The 19925-nt window shown below is 48.2% G+C and overlaps 1 protein-coding gene across 1 annotated transcript in view; it reads right to left on the bottom strand.

Annotated features, from left to right (window-relative positions):
* Nucleotides 1-19925, bottom strand: part of KIF26B (kinesin family member 26B) — a 763222-nt gene that overhangs the window by 50125 nt on the left and 693172 nt on the right. The window lies entirely within an intron of this gene.

Below are 19925 nucleotides of genomic sequence, written 5' to 3'. Positions count from 1 at the left end.
GTAATATTGCTTTGAAGTGGACTCTCAGTCAGGGCTGCTAACCAGAGTTTGTTTTCTCGTCAGCTTTTGTACTAAAAGGCAAAGGCATAGAAGGATCAGGTCTTAAGAGACAGCACTGGATTTACCTCTGCTCATTCTTTGTAATGACTGAAGATGGGATTACTTTGTGTTGTTTCCTTTTCCTGTCACTCACTGTGTCACTGAATGGATTCGGTATTAAAATTCTAAATAGTCTGCTGCTACCTCTTCTTCTCTAGCACTCCCAATGATTGTAATGAGACCTGGAAATGGTATTGCATGACAATTGCTTTGGCAATGAAGAAACTGTACAAACGTATCCCATTAATTCAACCAGCTTGTTACCATGAGCAGTGGTGTGCTGTCAAAATTCCAACAAAAGCCTTCCTTTAAAAGATATTCTTCCTCCTGTCAGCACTGCAATATACAGTTCAGGAGTAAGAGACTCCTCATACATGTACATTGCAGTACTGGTGCTATTAACTGATGCTCTTAAGGAGGACACAATCCACTGGGAATTTGTGGGTCCAAATGAAATGGATGTAAAATGTGCAAGAGAAAATGTACAGTTGCATTAAAAAGCCTTATTACTAGGATCCCATTTGTGGAATCCCAGAGGGGCTCTCATCAAGTTGCAGTGATTGTGGTGAGTCACAGCTCTTCTTCTGGCAGCCGTGGGGAGGCTGTCTGCATCTCTAACACATGGGAGGGGATTATCAGGACTCCAGAGCTGTCATGATCCTCTCCATGCACAACACAGAGGAGGGGAGGAGATGCATATAGTAATATGTTTAAGTCGCTACTCCACCTGCAACTGCAGCTTCCTGGTCATCACTGAAAATGTTATATTTTTACAGCTTCAACTGAAAGCAGCTTTTCTGCCACATGCACGGGTGATTTGGGGAACAATGCTGAAACATGCAAGTGCCTGGAAGGATAGATTCTGAAGTACAACTTAGCATCATTCCCTCCACCCCATACTAGGCTGCCACAATTCCAGATGCCTACACAAAAGGCACCTAAACACGTGCAGCAGGAATATCAAGGAAGATCACCTCTTATAAGGACAGAGTGCTGATGAAAAAAGGTTCCACCACAAGCACTGGGCACATACCATACTTTGTTCGTCCATCCATTTTTATCTTGTACTTCCTCCAAGGAATTATGGGCAGCATAGATGGTTCTTCCCTATTACCCTCAAAATAACCTTATGAGTCAGGTTAGCCTGAGAGAGTGACTAGCCCAAGGTTACCCAATGATGTGGGAATTTTAACTTGGGTCTCCCTACTCCTCATCTAACCCTCTAATCACTGTACTACAGTTTCAAATCCATGTACATTAATACATAAGCACAGAATTCGGCCCCTTCCCAGCCGAGCAGTCCATTGACTGCTGAGGCTGAGGGCCGCCCATTGCCTCCCCGCGCGGATTAGAGGCTGGGGGCCGCCCATTGCCTCCCCGCGCGGGTTATCCCTGGAGGGAGGGGGCGAGGGGCCTTAAGAGGCTGCCCCCGCCCCCTACCACGCAGTTGAAAATCGCTCTCGGACGGTTCAGTCACCTACCAGCTGACTGTGGGCCGTCGGGAGCGAAGCATCGTCGGCGTGCTTCTCACGCCTGAGAGTAGTGGCGTTGGTGTGTCTCGGCGGACAGCTGGATGGTGGCGGGCGTCGCGGACTGACGCGGCAGGTTGCGGCGGCGGTAGCTTCTGCCGGGTGCGAGCCCCTGGCGGGGGCCTTTTCTTCGGGCTCAGCCCTCCTTTCCTCCCTTCGTTAGAGGCCTGTGCAGGCCTGCTTAAGGGGCCAGCCGGCGGTATTTTGCGGCTGCAGCGTCGGGGAGGTGGTTCGTTTCCACAAGCTCTCCACCCCCCCTCCCCGCTGATTAGGGCTGCGGGGGTCAGCTTGTTAGAGAGGGCCGACAGGCCCCTTTGGAGGGTTGTAGGAGCGGTTGGAGGAGGCGCGGTAGCGTCAAGGGCGCAGCGCGGCACCTTAAGGGGCTTGTGATTGACAGCCTATCCACCCCCCACCACCAATTTTGTTTTTGAAGGCCTTTAGTAGGCCTGATAGGGGTCGAGCCGGTGGTTGGGGCCGGTGGTTGGGTCCAAGTGGTTGGTGCACATAGGCCCGGATTTTGGGCCTGGCTCAGGGCGCCCTTGGAAGCAGCTGCAGGTTGGGCTGTGGTGCAGGCCAACCCCCCCCTCCCTTAGACACCCCTGTGCTATTCAGCCAGTGTGGGCTGGTGCAGGTTGTAGTATAAAAAAAAAGGGTCCTAAGAAGGGACAGGGCAATAAAAAAGGAAAACAGCCTGCCAAGCGACCTGCCAAGAGACCAACCCCAGAAGCTCCCCCGCAGGATGAGGGGGATGAAGCTCAGACACGGCAGGCCATTATGGCTCAACTGGCAGCTTTGGAGGAGGCGAGGGGCTTGGCGGGCCCTTCTAGGAGGGCCACAGGTCTGTTAGGATCAGGTAGAGTGGCCACCATCTCCTTCCAGAAGGAGGTGCTGGCTCGCCTTTCTGTGTTACAGGGAGCGGAAGGAAGCGGTGGTGCGTCCAAGGATGGAGTGCCGCAGGAAGAGGAGCAGAGTGAGGAGCCCGACGCGGTGGTGGTGGTGCCGCCTGTGGGGGAAGGTAAGTTTCCTGTTCCACAGCAGGGAATGGTATGGCCATGGGGCCCATGGGGGCCCAATGTAGCTTCAGTTTCTAGGCCAATGGGAGGAGCCCAAGGTGTCGGGGCCAATTATTTGGGGGCGGTGCCACTTGTGGGGCGGCCGGTGGGTCCCAGTTCACTGCCACAGGCGTGTACTTCTACTGCAGTCCCCACGCCTGATAGTTCTGGTTTTCCATGGGGGACAGCGCCGGGGAGCGATGGTTATGGTGGCAGTCTTGGGTCAGGCGGCCAGGGGCCGGCAGTGTGTGTGCCACCATGGGGATGGCAGCAAGCCTCGTCCACGTCTCTACCGTGGTCTGGGCAACATGGTACAATCTGGGGGTTCCCACCTCACCCACCTGTTCCTTACGGTTCTTTGGACTTCCATGCTGTGCCCTTTGGGGACCCTGCCATGCCTCTGGGTGACCATCTCACCACTGCGACCAGAGAAAAAATCCTGAAAGGTGAATACGTAGATGTATTCAGCCTGTTATATAGAGAACTGGAGAAAAAAATCAAAGGACGAGCTTGACGAGAAAGATAAAGAGAAGCTCAAGCGTCGTAAAGTCGACAGAACGTGGGCGAATTGGCTGCCCGGTTTTCTTATTTATGCGGGCGTTATTGCTAGGGCCCAGCCGTGGAGAGCAGCCCCGTTGTTCCAGTACTGCGATATTATATATCGGGCATATAATGACTTTGCTGGTGGGGCGTGGCTCCAGTATGATGAGCAGTTCCGCATGCGTGCGGCAGTTAATCCTTTCCTTCAGTGGAATCAAATTAACCAGCAGCTTTGGCTGCAGCTCATGGCGCCCGCAAAACCAAATGTTGGGAAGCGATCCGACAGCGGTCATTTGGTGCAAAAGACAGCAGGAACAACCTTCTATGGCGCCAGCGCAGCCGTGGGGCAGTCGGTTCAGCCACGCCTGCTTTGCTGGGAGTTCACCTCCCAAGGTTCTTGCTCCAGGAAGGCCTGTAAATATAAACATGAGTGCCCGATTTGTGCAGGCCCTCACGCCTTCACGGCATGCACCAGATCAAAACAGAGGTGGCCTAATAAGCGGACAGGCGGTGGGACCGGGCAACACCCTCCAAAAGGGCCCCAGCCCCATTCGTCTGAGGGTTCTTAGGCAGTGGTTGGAATTTTACCCTCGTAGGGATGATGCACGTTACCTGGCAGAGGGGTTCTCAGTTGGATTTAGAATCCCATATGAGGGCCCTCGTACTCCATTCTTCTCCTCCAATTTGCGTTCAGTTAAGGGTTTGGAAAGCATTGTTAGGCAAAAGATTAGTAAAGAATGTGCGGAAGGCCGTGTGTTAGGCCCATTTAAGTCTCCTCCCCTGCCGAACTTGCGGGTGTCCCCCCTGGGAGTGGTACCTAAGAAAGTAGCAGGTGAATACCGGTTGATTCACCATCTTTCTCACCCCAGGGGTCGATCTGTAAATGATGCCATCCCATCTGAGCTGTGTTTGGTAAAATATACTTCTTTTGACCGAGCGGTCCAGATTGTTCGGCGGTGTGGGTTTGGTGCTGAGTTGGCAAAGTGCGATATAAAATCAGCCTTTCGCCTCCTCCCAGTACACCCCAGTGACTTCGAATTACTAGGTTTCGCGTTTGAAGAAAGTTACTATGTTGATAGGGCTCTTCCTATGGGGTGTTCAGTTTCCTGTTCTGCGTTTGAGCGTTTTAATTCTTTTTTGGAATGGGCCTTACGGTTCAGGACGGGAATCCAGGACACCGTTCATTATTTGGACGATTTTCTCTTTGTAGGCCCCGTGGGTTCTGGGCAGTGCTTGTTCTTGTTAACGGCTTTTGTGGATTTGGCTAAGGAATTAGGGGTACCGTTGGCTCCTGAAAAGACCGAGGGCAGCCACGGTTCTTACTTTTTTGGGCATCGAGCTTGATACGGTTTGCCAGTTTTCTAGGCTGCCTGAAGACAAGCGAGTGAGCCTTTTAGCCCGGATCCGAGCAGTTTTGGTTAAGCGCAAGGTCACCTTATTGGAGCTACAGCAGCTCGTGGGCCACTTGAATTTTGCTTGTAAGGTTGTAGCCCTGGGCAGGGCCTTTTTGCGGCAATTCTGTGACGGTATGGTCAACCTGCGCTTGCCGCATCATTTTACCCATGTCACTATGGAGATGCGGGAGGACCTTCAGGTCTGGGAAACTTTTTTGCAGGATTTCAACGGCATTTCCTTCTGGCGCAGGGATATGCAGCTTGAAGCCGAGTTGCAGATAGTTTCTGATGCCGCTGGTTCTATTGGTTTTGGGGTTTACTTTAGGGGGCACTGGTGTGCCGAGCAATGGCCGCAGGATTGGTTGGGCACCGAGTTGTGTCGGAACTTAACGTTCCTGGAGTTCTTTCTGATTGTCGTCGCCGTGTTTCTTTGGGGCGAAGCCCTCGCCAATTGCTCGGTTCACTTCTGGTGCGACAACATGGCCGTCGTCCATGTCGTCAATAAGTTAACCTCTAAGTCTCCTGCAGTTATGCGGCTTGTTAGGGCGTTTACTTTACATTGTTTGAAACTGAACATATTGTTTTTGGCTAAGCACGTTCCTGGCATTTGTAACGGGGTGGCGGACGCTCTGTCTCGCCAACAGATGGACCATTTCTGTCAATTAGCCCCGGAGGCCGACCTGTTGCCCGAGCGCATCCCGGCGGAGTTATGGCAGATTGGAGGGAAGAAGTGAGCCGGGCGATACACCTGGCCATAGCGCCCAGCACTAAAAGGTCGTATGACCGGGCGGCTAGCCAGTTTTTGTCATTTAGAAAGGGGGCAGGATTGCCGGATGTGTGGCCCGTTCCTGTTGAACAGTTGTTGCAATTCTGTGTGCATCAGAAACAGTGGGGTTTGTCAGTTAAGTCTATTAGAGGCCAGATGGCGGCCCTGGCTTTTATGAGTAAGGCCAGGGGGCACTGCGATGCCACTAAGGATTTTCGCATTCAAAAAATGCTTGAGGGATGGTCTCGTGAAGCTGGCCCTAGGGTCGACGGTAGGCAGCCTATTTCGCCATCTATCCTGCGGGGGCTTCGTGCTTCCTGGGCCCTTGTTTGTGGGTCAGCTTATGAGGAGGCACTCTTCCACGGTGCCTCATTGACGGCCTTTTTTGGGGCCTTTAGAGTATCCGAGCTGGTTACACTCTCCCGCAATGATGTTTCCGCAAGGGCCCTGCAATTTAGGGATGTTACTTTATTCAGCGACCAGGTGGAGTTTAGAGTCCGCCGTTCAAAGACGGATCAGAAGCAGCATGGCTGCACTGTTAAGATTGGAACTTGCGCTGAATGTGAGTTATGCCCAGTCACGGCAATTAAACATTACATTGAATGGCGCGGCGCATCTGACGGCCCTCTTTTCCGCCATGCTGATGAGGCTCCCTTGACAAAGTACCAATTTTGGGCCATCACCAGCCGCACCTTGCAACATTTGGGCCTTGGTAGTCAAAAATTTGGTACCCATTCCTTCAGAATCGGTGCGGCTTCTACAGCCGCAGCGCTGGGATATGGGAGAGATGATATTCGTCGAGTCGGGCGATGGAAGTCAGGGGCCTATCGAGCTTATATTAGGCCTTTGAGGTCATAAGGCTGGTTTTGTCTACTCCCTTAGTCTCAGGGAACCTTTGCTGTTGTTATGTGTTATTACTCGTTTCCAGTTCTAATAGTTTTCTCTTCTAGGGGCTGTGGCTGGCGATGAGAGGAGGAGGATCCTTATATGCGGCCACAGCATTGTCTTTTGGGCGGCACACCAGGCCTGTCGGATGCCGATCGGTTCACAACTGGGCCTGAGCGACAGAGCGGTAATCACCTGGCAAGGCCGCCGTGGATTGAGGTGGCCTGGGCTCCTGCCTCTGTTGTTCAGGGAGCTGGTTGGCCCTCCTCCGCAGATTCTTGTAATTCATCTGGGAGAGAACGACTTGGGTCTGATCAAGGGCAAGGCTCTTTCGATTCAAAGAACGGTGGCCGGGCGTCCTTATCTTGTGGTCGGCCATGTTGCCGCGCCGTGTTTGGTGGACGGCATGGGACCCTGAAGGTTTGGAGCGCGCTAGAATAAAGGCCAACCAGGCCTTGCGTAAGGCCCTGTATGGTGGGCTTGGGGATTACGTGCCCCATCCTTTGATTCAATCTAGTATGCCAGAATTATACCGGGAAGACGGGGTACATTTGTCAGAAAAGGGCAATGAGTTGTTCTTAACCGACTTGCGGCAAGGGCTGGTTCGGGTTTTATAGTTTGGGGGTACAGCGGCCTAAGCAGAGGCTTGGCGCTGTCCTTGGCAGTTTGTGGTTGGCATTATGTTTTGGGGATTGGTGAGCTCCCGTAGCATTGCGCCATTTGGTGCATGACTGTCCTGGGGAACCGCAAGCTGTACGGCCCAAGGTTGGCTCCAGGGAGTCTGTAGGATCCCGGCACGTGGTGAGCATCCGCATCCCAGGCTGCTGTCTGTGGGGATGGCGGAGCTCAGGTGAGCGGTGATCAAGTTGCCGGGCCGGCCGGGTCTGAGCCGTTGGGTTGGCTCACACCCGGGGCTTAGGGGGCTCGCCCAGTTTCAGGTCAAGGAGGTGGCCGGGTTGACCGCTGGCTTGACCTGTCCCCATGTTCTACCCTTGCCGTTAAGTTAATAAAGTGGCCCTTTAACCCAACTTGGTGTCTGCCTCGTTATTCCGCCTGGGGGGGCAATTCGGCCCCTTTCCAGCCAAGCAGTCCATTGACTGCTGAGGCTGGAGGCGGCCCATTGCCTCCCCGCGCGGATTAGAGGCAATGGGTTATCCCTGGAGGGAGGGGGTGAGGGGCAGCCTTAAGAGGCTGCCCCCGCCCCCTAGCACGCAGTTGAAAATCGCTCTCGGCCTGCCCGCCCGCCCTTCAAGCAGTACAAGCAGAGGCTGGTCGCCTGTTTACAGGGGCCGGATAGGAATTTTTCGCCCTCGGATGATTGGCCTTGTTCGGGGGTGTTTTTGCCTACCCTGTACTGCTGAGGTTTGGTGCTGGCAATTGGAATGGTGGTGCCGTTATATAGGTCGGTCACTGGCAGTTTGTGGTTGGCATTATGTTTTGGGGATTGGTGAGCTCCCGTAGCATCGCGCCATTTGGTGCATGACTGTCCTGGGGAACCGCAAACTGTACGGCCCAAGGTTGGCTCCAGGGAGTCTGTAGGATCCCGGCACGTGGTGAGCGTCCGCATCCCAGGCTGCTGTCTGTGGGGATGGCGGAGCTCAGGTGAGCGGTGATCAAGTTGCCGGGCCGGCTGGGTCTGAGCCATTGGGTTGGCTCACACCCGGGGCTTAGGGGGCTCGCCCAGTTTCAGGTCAAGGAGGTGGTCGGGTTGACCCCTGGCTTGACCTGTCCCCATGTTCTGCCCTTGCCGTTAAGTTAATAAAGTGGCCCTTTAACCCAACTTGGTGTCTGCCTCGTTATTCCGCCTGGGGGGGCAAGGACCACTGTGTTCCTTGATGTTCTATCAACTTTATATGGTATAAGAAGTACTTTTGCAAGTACATTACCCAAATATGTAAAATAGCCAGGTCTTAACAGGTAGTTAACAAATGAACTCTACATATATTGCATGTTCCTACCAAATGTAAATAAGCCTTGTTCCCAAGATGTGACCCTTAATAGCTGTTGGTTTTAATCCAATACCTAGAGTAGCATTCTGATCAAAACTTCCCGCAGTCATAGGACTACTATCCCAATCGTTAAGGCATAACTGCAGGGAGAGCACATGATATTGTATTACAGTCATGGATGTACTGTGGCTTTTATAAGTTAGATGCTACATATAAACTCATGGTAAGGTAGTTGTAGTTTTTACATGGTGCTTGTGCCAGTCTCGAGCCTACAGTTGCAAGCAGATCATAGAGCCCATCTTATGGTTATGCTAATGGTCCAGATAACATAATTTAAATGAACAAGCTACTAAAAACACGGCATTAAAGCCTAGCCAAAACAGAAAAACAGCATGAAAGCTCATAAAATAATTCCCAGGGTAGAAGCTGATTGGAGAAATGATTTTAAAAGATCAGCCCTTTGCTTTAAGTGCCTGGGTGAAAAAGACTTTTTTTTTTTTTTGCCTAACACAGGGGTGTCAAACATGCAGCCCAGGGGCCGAATCAGGCCCCCAGAGGGCTCCAATCAGGCCCTCGAGCAACTGGCTGTCATTTGCTTCCTTCTTCCTCTCTCTTGCTTCCTTCTGTATAACTGCTTGCTTTGTAAGGCTTGCTCAATCACACAGGAGTTACAGAGCAAAAACTCTATTTTCTCCATTGGCTGAGGCTCCTCCCTTGGGGAGAAAGAGGGGAAGGCAGAGCTCGTTTTTCCAGTCTCTCTCAATTGCACAGCAGAGCTATTGAGCCAAGCCTTTCTTCATTCTATTGGCAGAGGCTCCCCCATCCTGGTTCCCTGGGAAAGGAAGGAAAGAGCCAGAGCTTTCTTTGCCCAGTTCTCTGGATCCTGTGGGAGAGATACAAAGAAAGCACCTTTAAGACCAATGAGTGCTAATGTTTTATGTTTTTTTTTTTAAAAAAAAAATTTAATTGTGTTTGTCTATGTCCTTTATAAAGTTTGTATCTTTGCTACTGAATCTTAAATAGATATACAGATGTCCTGGCCTGACATGGCCCGGCCCGACAAGGTCTCATTTATGTCAGATCTGTCTCTCATAACAAATGAGTTTGACGTCCCTGGCCTAGCATGTGTAAGAGAGCAAGGTAGGAAACAGGTGACCCTCAAGCAGAAGCGCATTCCAAAGGCACGATTGAATCACTGAAGAAGTTCTGTCTTTGGTTGTCAAATTCCTTGTCTTTGCAGGCAGGGGTGCAGCAGAAACAGGGCTTGTGAGGAAGATAATAAATTGTGGGCTGGACTAGACTGAAGAAGGCAATCCTTCATAGGGTTGCCAAGTCTTACCTAGAAGTGCTGCCCTTGAGCTGGGCACATCATGCCAGGGACACTCTAGTATACGTGGTAAAACTCCATGGTACCCGAATACTAGAGTGTCCCTGGCACAACATGCCCAGCATGATGACATCACTTCCAGGTGATGTCATCATGCTGGGCATGTAGTGCGATGATGGAACTCTTTCAGGGCAGGGATCCCCTTGGTGGCCCACTTCATGCTGGCAGGTTGGAGGCCTCAAAACTGGGGGGAAATCCACTCCTGGTGAGAGCTTGGCAGCCCTAATCCTTCAGGCATTTTAGTCCCAAATCATCTAGCGCCTAAGAACCAGTACTTTGAATAGTGCCTGCAAACAGATGGCAGCCAGTGTAGATCTTTTAGCACAGGGTGCTATGTGATCCCTTATCACCTCCCTGATAGCCTGGCTCCTACATTTGGAACTGAAGTTGCATGACATTTTGCTAAGGCAGCCCCATATAGTGTACATTAGATGAATCTGGTGTGCAAGTTATAAGGGCATAAATTATCATAATCAGAACACACTTTTAAAAGGAATGGCCACAGCAGGCATATCAATTGAAGCTAATATAATCAGCGTCTCTGTACTTTCTGTATTTCCTGCTATTACCACACCCTGTTTGGTCTGAGTCTGAGGCGCTTGCAGAGACCATCAGAAGAGATGATGAACAGACTGGGAATCCCAGTGTTCCTGGGGAGAGGAAAGTACAGCAGTGGTAACAGGCATAGATTTAAAGGAAGGAGTCTGAGATAACAGAATGCTCGCCCCCCTTCCAGCCTGCATCCCATCCCAATGGTTGCAGACAGTAGGGCCAAGTAGAAACAACTGCCTCCATCATTGGTGCTGTGTAATGCCAGGTTCATCAATAATACTTCTGTCCTTCAGGACTTTCTGCTAGAGCAGATTATGGACCTGGCTTGCATGACTGAGACCTGGGTTCAAGATGGGGAGACAGTTGCTCTCTCCCAGCTAACTACACCTGGTTTCTCGGTCCTCCACCAATCAGGGACTAGTGGGAGGGGGGGAGGGGTAGCGGTATTCATTCAGGAGGCTTATTCCTTCCGGGCACTTCCGTCCCCAAAGATCACTGGCATTGAATGTGTCCTCATGGTGTGTGATGTGGGAGAGAGTTTGGCTGTCTGGCTGGTGTACCGAGCACCCAACGCACCGACCAGCACTCTACCGTCCCTTCTGGAGGCTGTAGCAGGCTCGGCATTCGAACCTTGGGTGACTTCAATGCTCATGCCGATGACGCATGCTCCACTCAGGCGACGGACCTGGTGTCATCCATGGTGGCACTGGGACTCTCCTAATATGTAACAACCCCCACACACCAGGCTGGGCACGTGCTAGATTTGGTCTTTGCAGCAGGAGTGATAGTGGACTGTATTACTGCTGATGCAGTGCCATGGTCGGACCACTATGCCTTGAAGGCCCATGTGAATGTTCCACTCCAACCTTGTTTGGGTGGTGAGCATATTTTAGCTCACTCGCAAATCCAGATGGACCCTATGTGGCTTCAGATGGCTCTGCGAGATCCCTGGCCCCCTGGCAATTCTCTAGATGAGCTTGTGGAGACCTGGCATAACAGGCTCTCTGTGGCCATTGATTGAGATCGCTCCCGGGTGCCCTCTCCACCCCTGCTCAAAGCTGGCACCGTGGTATACCCTGGAGCTACGGCTGATCAAACAGAGGCTGAGACGGTTAGAGAGGCAGTGGCGGCGTGCCCACGAAGAAGTGACAAGAACATCCTATAGGTTGTTTATGAGAACCTATGAGATGACAGTCAAAGCTGCTAAGAGAATTTATCTTATGGCCACAATTGCATCTGCAAGCTCACACCCAGTGCAATTGTTTAGATCAATTCGGTCACTAACTACCCTACCACAGGGTAAATTAAATACTAGGGAACTGGATATAGGCTGTGAGGCTTTTGCGAGTTTTTTCGCAAATAAGGTCTTGTCATTCTGCCGTGACCTTCTGGCTACATTTGAGGAGCTGATTGCCTCCTTTCCCGCCTTTGGTAGCCTTTTCCCGCCTCTCCCATAGCCTCCCTGGGATCAGGGAGTGGGAGGAGGGGGAAGAGGAGCCCCAGCAGCCAATCCAAAGCATGTATTTGCAAAATGCATTGCAAATGTCTGCTTTGCAGGGCTGTTGTGTAGCTGATCCCCCAGCCATCAGCAACATTGTTGTTCTTTTGATCTTTTGCTTACTTGGGTATCCAAGTAAGCACTGTTGTCTGGCCAATCACAGAGCAGTCCTATTTTTTGAAACTGCTCTCTGTAGGGCCAGAGAACCTTTTTAAGGAGTCTGCCTGGCTGGACTCCTCCATTGCTGCTGTGTTGGTGTGTGTTGGTGAGAGAGAGAAATTGTGCTGTGCCGGCCCTTGGCCTCAGCTGCTGCTGCTGCTCTCTCTCAGCCTTACCAGACTTGCCTGGAGTAGAGAAGATGTCTAAGGTAAGACAGTCTTGGGGTTCTTGTTTTTATTTTAGTTGGTAAAAGGACTTTTTAAGACTCAGAGTCCCTTTACTTATCCAGATTTGGGTGGTGGGTAGCTTATTTGGGGTTAGGGTTAGGGGGTTCTGCTGAGGGAGGGGGCCTGGGGTGGGGTTTTTTTTTGCCTGTTTGCCCTTATCTTACTTTAGTGAGAGGACTTTTAAAAGTGCAGTGTCCTTTTACTTTTCCTGATTTGGGTGGCTTGGATTTCTTGGGGCTAGGGTGAAAAAAATTTTTTTTGGGGGGGAGGGGTTGGTAAAGTTCCTGTATTGTTAAAAGTGAAGTTTTTTTACTGTTTTAAAATGATTCTGTGTTTGATTTGTTGCTGCTGTGTTGTGCTGCTGTTGTTCCTTTCTCTTCTGGTTCTGGTTCTTGGGTGAGAGGGCTGTTTGGCCTAATTTTCATTGTTTAAAAGGCCACTTTTTAAACAGTTGAGTTTCTTGGCCTTCTCCTGTTGTCCTTTTTCCTGGTTCTGGTTTTAATGGGGGGGGGGGAAGCTGGCACCTGGGTGAGAGACCCAGAACCAGCAGGCTTGTTGTGCTTGGCCAGCTCTCCCCATGTTGTTTGGGGCACGGCTGGAGAGCTGGCATCTGTAGATTGCGTGTTCTGTGGCAAGTTAGCTGGCACCTGGGTGAGAGACTCAGAACCAGCAGGCTTGTTGTGCTTGGCCAGCTCTCCCCATGTTGTTTGGGGCAGGGCTGGAGAGCTGGCATCTGTAGATTGCGTGTTCTGTGGCAGGGAAGCTGGCACCTGGGTGAGAGACCCAGAACCAGCATGCTTGTTGTGCTTGGCCAGCTCTCCCCACGTTCTTTGGGGCAGGGCTGGAGAGCTGGCATCTGTAGATTGTGTTCTGTGGCAGGGAAGCTGGCACCTGGGTGAGAGACCCAGAGCCAGCATGCTTGTTGTGCTTGGCCAGCTCTCCCCGAATTCTTTGGGGCAGGGCTGGAGAGCTGGCATCTGGGTTTGCTGCAGCCAAGCTCTGCAGACCTTGAGCAGATTGTGTTTTGTGTGGCAGGGTTCATAGAGTAGATAGATGTACATAGTGCATTTGGGTCCTATAGAGATTCTCTGGTGTGAAGTTAGGTTTGGCTTTGGGTGCCCCAGAAATTGGACCCCCTGGTCCAATCTTTTTGGGACTTGGGGGGTTTGTAGGGGAGAGTCCCCTGCAGGTCTCCTGCAAATTTGGGGGCTCTCCCTCAAACCCCCTCCCCTCCAGGCGGCTTCAAATATACCCAATTTGCCATTGATATCAGTGGCCCATTGGATATAATGGGGCTGTATATTCGGAAATAGCTGCGCATCTACCGTATATGCGGCTATTCCGACTATGGAATTCAGAAATATACGGGATTCCGTATCCCCCCCCCCCCGGTATATTTCCGAATCTGTGTACTACCAAATTTTTTTTTTTTGTACATGCCGAACGGTTACCTCAAGATTGGATTACTGCAATGCCCTCTACATAGGGCAGTCCTTGTCTCGGACCTGGAAGCTTCAACTAGTGCAGAACAAGTTGCTATTGGGCCTTCCCTTACTTGAGCATATTCAACCTGGGCTGAAGGCACTGCACTGGTTGCCTATTGCATACCAGATTCATTTCAAGGTGCTGGTTCTTACCTTTAAGGCCCTATATGGCCAGGGACCTGCATACCTTAGGGTCCGCCTTTCCCCACATGTTCCCTGCAGTGTACTTTGGTCGGGGTCACAAAATCTCCTCTCAATCCCCGGCTCTCAGGAGGCCAGGCTCATGACTACTAGAGCCAGGGCCTTCTATGTGGTGGCCCCACACTGGTGGAATGAGTTGCCAGAAGAAGTTAGGGCCCTGTGAGAGCTCATACAGTTCCGCAGAGCCTGTAAGATGGCACTCTTCCACCAGGTATTTGCAAACTAGATTGCTGGTCACTACAGATCTCAGGAAACATCCGGCTCACCTCTTGCAAGCTGCTCTATAGCAGCAGCGGAAAGGACCATCTAAGACTCGCTTATAGAAAACATAAATCTGATTGTAAGATCATAGCACTGAAATGTAGAAATGTAAATGTTTATGTCTTATGGTTTTAAATTGTTTTATGGTTGTTATCTTATTTATTATATGTTATAGCCACGCATATGCATGAATATGTAAGCCGCACTGAGCCCGCTTCGGTGGGGAGGGCGAGATATAAATGGAACTAAATAAATAAGGTACTATACATTATGGAGGAGACTTGGACATCCACTGCTGTCAATCCTTTAACATAGATAATTTCCTTCAGATATGAAAGCATCATTACAGATGTCTGTTAAAGAAAACAATCTGAAAGTTAAACCACAGAGAAATATTAATCAGTCTCTTCTTACTATTTTTGGGCATAGTACTGGAACAATTGGTTGTTATAGAACTCCAAACAGTCCTGAATTTGTGATCCCTTCCAAGTAAGAACAAAACAGAAGTCTTTTAAAATTTCAGTACATTGTTCCCTAATTTGGATGGGCCAGCCTAGCACAATCTTGTCACATCTTGGAAACTAAGCAGGATTGACCCTGGTTAGTATTTGAATGAGTCACCACCAAGGAAGTCCAAGGTTGTGATTCAGACCCAAACTACTTCTGAATGTCTCTTGCCTTGAAAACCCCATGGTGTCACCATAAGTCACCTGTGAGATGGATACATTTTATGTTGGCCTAATTAATTTCTACTGATATAAGTGGATTAGTAACCATGGCTGGCGGGTGAGAGTCAGCAAAGTAGGCGGCCATTTCAGGTGCCACCTCGCCTACAGGGCGCCTTCAGGCACCCTCTCCCACTGCTCCGCTGCTCTCAACTTCTCTGGTCACAGACCCCGGAAGCTGAGAGCAGCAGAACTGTGTGCCAGTTTGTGCTCTCCTCTGAGCCTGGCTTCCTAGTCAGGCTTGGAGAAGAGTGGCCTTGCTCTGAAGCTGCCTCCCCTGCAAAGGGAGACAGCCTCAGAGCAAGGCACAGCACCCCCGTGGCCCCTTTCCCCTGCCGGGCAGCCAGACAGAAGAAGGAGGTGGCACAGCATCGCTCTGAAGTGCCTCTCCTGCAAGGAGAGACAGCCTCAGAGCAAGGCACAGCAGCCCTGTGGCTGCTTTCCCCCACCTGACAGCCGGGAGGATGAAAGGGGCCATGCAGCCTTGCTCAGACCCCCCCCCCATGGGGGGTGCAGCCATGCGGGCTGTCTAGGGCAGCAAAACCCCCAACACTGCCCCTATTAGTAACATTTCTTTTAGTTTAGATGTATGTATTTTGGTTACCAGAGGTCGTTTTGTAGAAAAATAGGTGTTGGAGCTCATCCAGGGATTGCTATGAAGCTGCGCCTACTATTCAATGGGCAAGGTGGGAAGGAGGAGGGGGAACCCTCAGAAAGATTCAGGAGCTGTGCTCCTGTGAGCTCCTGCTGAATCAGAGGCCTGATGGTTACTGTGGTTTTTAATAGTTATACTGTATATTTATGATGGCAAGTTGGTGTAAAATGGGTGTTTTGCAAGGAAAGAGGCAGTGGAGGGACATTAAAATTATCTGGATTTTATCATTTATGAATTAGCAATAACTGAATGACTATGTGCAGATACAGGACAGAATCAAGTTTTTTTTTTTCAAATTTGATAATTTACATTTTTCTTAGTGACTGAAGATACTGATTTATAACAAGAAGTACTGCTTCCCAAAATGGATACCATTAACTTCCCATCATGGATCCCATCGCTTCTTCATGGATCCCATTCTTCTCATACAATGAATCTACTGAAAGTTTCTCCAAAAATTTCAAGTTCTTTTATTCTTTACTGATTCTTTTAGTTCCAAAGGTCATTCCAAAGAAGATATACAAGGAAATTATTAACATCTGCATAGAAATCTATACCAAGTCTTTCATTTACTCATGTTTCCATCAATGCAAAACATGGAATTAGTGTGGTAAAAGGGCAATAGACTGGATTTAGGTCTCCAGAGGATATCTAACTTATGGGACCATCATTAGCAAACTGATGTTCTCTTCCTAGAGACTTATAAATGATACATGTGGATAGGTCACCTAAACCTTATTTGCATTATACTGCAAATAATTCACTGTCAGATGAGAAACAGCGAATTCCTGTGTATTACATCAAAAAGAACTAGAAAGAGGAATTAATTAGGATTATGATTAAAAGTAATTTAAAAAACAGAAATGCACCACTCCCATCTATGAAAAAAAATGTAATTGTTATCTACCTTTATCTTGCTGATCTTTTCTACTTTGCTAAAAGCTACAGCCAGCTGTCTTCCTTGTTATATTTGGCTAAACTGCTCCCAAGAAAATTACAAAGGGAAGCATTACTAATCACACAATTTGCAAACATTTAGCATTTTATATGCGGACCTGGACCTCCCAACTCAATGGTTCAATTATCTCTTTCAATATGCTAATGACTGAGTAAAAAAAAATATAATCACAGGGAAGATGCCATCAGATGCAAGTCACCTAGCTGCCTTTTTGTTATTTTATCTTTCAGCCCTTTCAACCACTAGTGCTTCTTTATTGCATAATTCAAAACTCACCGGACAAACAGGCACACAACAACTTTGTGTGTGTGTCTGTGCATGTGAAGTTTTTTTTAAAAATTAAAAGCAATGCTGTATTTCTCTCAGAATAAGGAGAGATAGATTCCCACCCCCTTCATTAAGGAAGGCAAGCTAATATTTTCAAATGCTTGGTGATTTCTTGAGCAGCAGCTAGGTTTTATAGGGTGATTTTTTTCTATTTTTATGTGCATGTGCGGAGAAGCAGCTAGTTTGAAGAGGATAATTTTTGAAACACATTTATGAGATTTTTAAAATACAACGATTTTGTTTCCCATTTAAATTGAATTGCAAAGAATACTTTTTGAAAGAGGAAAGCAACAACAACTGTGCAGTGATTGTTAAACAATTGCTTTCTGTATGTCTCTACCATGTTACAGACCAGGTAGGTTGGTTTGTTCTTGGAAAGAAGATGGATTTCCAAGTTATCTGAGGACTACAATCATTGACGTGGATGGTGGTTTGGCCAATGATCAGCTGATGGATTTGTTAATGTACACTGAGACTGATCTCTGCAATCAGTTCAGCTCCATCAGGCATTCTCTCTTGTCATTTCATTGAATCAGATCTACCCAAGAGGATGGAGCACATGCAGTGAGAGTTGATACAACTCCCTGGGCAGAAACCAATAAGTTATGTAAAAGTCATTTGTTTAAGACTGCATCTGGGTGTTCCATAGATATCTGTATTCTCTACTGCCATGATTATCTATGAAGTGCCACAGGAGAGCATTCTGGATGCAGAATCTTCTTGGGCTTTGCACAGAGGCGAAACAATTGTCTTCCTGTTGTACTCAAAGACATAAAGAACTACTCCTACTCTGGAACATGTTGGTGAATTCTGGAAGAGGCAGTTCCTGATCCACTCAAAATTCCATACTAACCTTGGGAAATCCCAAATGCCATTATTCAAAGTACACTAAAAAAATGGAGTCCAGAATGTCTTCTAGGCACGTGCAACAAAAGCTCTTGTTGTCCTGCTATTATACAAAACAGTGCTATACCTAGCCTGAATTCCTAGAAGTATATTCAGTATGACATGGAGTCAAAAGCATTGTTAACATTATACTGCACCCTTGTATTTGTGAATTTGTGCATTGTATTTGTATCCAGGCCATACCTGCTTGTGATTTTTATTTCAGACCTGATATCTACCAAAATTGGGCGAGTTTCAGAATAGGTTCTAAAGTCACTTTGCTCTAAACAGGACAAATCTGGATTTAATTGTCATTTCTATTTGTAATGGGTTTCAGTGGTACAGAAGGAAGAGATGTTTAGCATGTGTGATATGGATCTGAAGTCCATGATACAAGGTGGTTATTCATAAAAGTTATTTCCATCTGTATCAGTCACCACAGCCAAGAGGGAATTTGTGAGATCAGCCAAAGTAAGAGTCCTAGCTATCTCTTGATTGGTGAAAGGCCAAATTTCACTAGTCCCCCATCTTTCCAACTATTGGAACTCATTTGTTAGGAGGGCCGGATCTGACACAAATGGGACTTTGTGGGGCTGGGCCATGAGTGTCATAAAATATAATGCCAGGTAGTGGAGATATAACCTTTATAATGGACACAGACAAACCCAATTAAACGTATTTTTAAACTTAAAATACAAACATGCTTAAAACTTCCAATAATAAAATTTAAACAATAACAAATACTCTTCCAATAGTTAAAGTTGGAAAGATGGGGGACTAGTGGAATTTGGCAATGCAATTTTTAAAATAAAACATCAAGAAAAAGCACAAGGCTCTGACTCTGTGGAAACTATGAAATGGCATTGCAAATGTCTTGCCACCAGTCTACTCAGATTGGCAAAGCCTTTCTGGTATAATATCCCCCTTTTGGCTGTGGATTCCCACATTAGAGTACTCACTAGATTAGGTCCAGTCAGGAGAGATAAACTGGCTGAAAGCATCAACCCTTGTTTGCAAGGACACAACTCCAGGAAGCATGAGTTTCAGCTAGCTACAGAAAAGCTGAAAATGTAACCATCTCCACTCCATTTGAAACCATTGCAGAGTACAGACAAAGCTGCAAGGAAAATGTGGAATGGATCCTAAAATCCATCCCAGGTTTTCCTTGCAGCAGCCAGCAAAGAAAGGCAGGAAGAGCCTGGGACTCGGCCTGCAAGCTTCAAAGGGTGCTTCAAAGAGCTTAGCCGGCAAACTTGAAAGAGTTCCATCTGCAAACTTCAAAGAGCCTGGGAGCTGTAAGAGCCTGGGAGCTTCAAAGGGTAAGGAAAGGAAGGGGAGGAGGGGGGAGAAAAGGGCCCTGGGGGCCTGATCAAAGCCTTGGGTGGGCCGCATCCGACCTGCAGGCCATGTGTTTGACACCCCTGTTCTATACACCAGATTTCTCTATGACCAGTCACACAGTACAATGAATAACATAACTTTGTATACTTTTTAGAGTCACTGTTCAGTAAAGGATACTGCTCAGCTCTCCCCTGCTGAGATGTGGAATGTCAGAGTTATTTTCTCAAGTGAAATTAACATCTAGTGTTGGTGAATATCTCATGCATATTCATGAACTTTGAAGTTTTCATAATTACTTCATTTAGGTGGCATTCCCTTGATCTGCAGTAGCAGTTCCTTCATGCTCATACAGTTCCCCCCACCCAGGATGCCAGCAATCTTGTAGCATGACCTTCCCGATTTCCTACACTGGAGAGCTGATCTTATTATCCTAATTGCAATTTCAAATGGAGTGGCACCTGAAAACAAATTGACTGCTATTCAATTCAGAAACTACTTGCTTTGGAATTGTAACTAGTGTAAACAGATGAACTCTCCAGGAAACTAAGAAGGTCATCCAGTAATATGCCTGGCATCTGGAAGAGAAAGTGTTTCCATGCCAGCCTCCTAGTGTTTGTAGTACAGCAGTATAGAAAAGCAGGAGTGCAAAATTTAAATTCTTTGCCTATAAATGTACTCCACTTCATACCGTATATTCATTCAAATAAAGCACAAAGTCACAAACAAACTGCTCTTAAATATTTTCTGAGATCCCTAATGATCTTCTTAAATACTGCTATTTAATTGACATTGCTGTTAACAAACATAGTATTCTGGAACTAAATGGTTAAAGCATATTCAGAACTTCATATCCTTTTTGAAGTGAGGCCTCCAGAACTTCACACAATACACTAGGTGCAGCCTGACCAATGCAGTGTACAATGAGGCTATGACATCTTGTGATTTGAATGTTATGCCTCTGCTGATACACCCCAAGATCTCATCAGTCTTTTTTGTCACTGCAACACATTGGTTGCTCATATTTAACTTACAATCCACCTGTACACCAAGA

This window comes from Heteronotia binoei, chromosome 1 (assembly GCF_032191835.1).
Source record: "Heteronotia binoei isolate CCM8104 ecotype False Entrance Well chromosome 1, APGP_CSIRO_Hbin_v1, whole genome shotgun sequence".
Classification (NCBI taxonomy): Eukaryota; Metazoa; Chordata; class Lepidosauria; order Squamata; family Gekkonidae; genus Heteronotia; species Heteronotia binoei.
The sequence above is the reverse complement of the archived record's forward strand: the minus strand, read 5'-3'. Positions and strand labels throughout refer to the sequence as shown.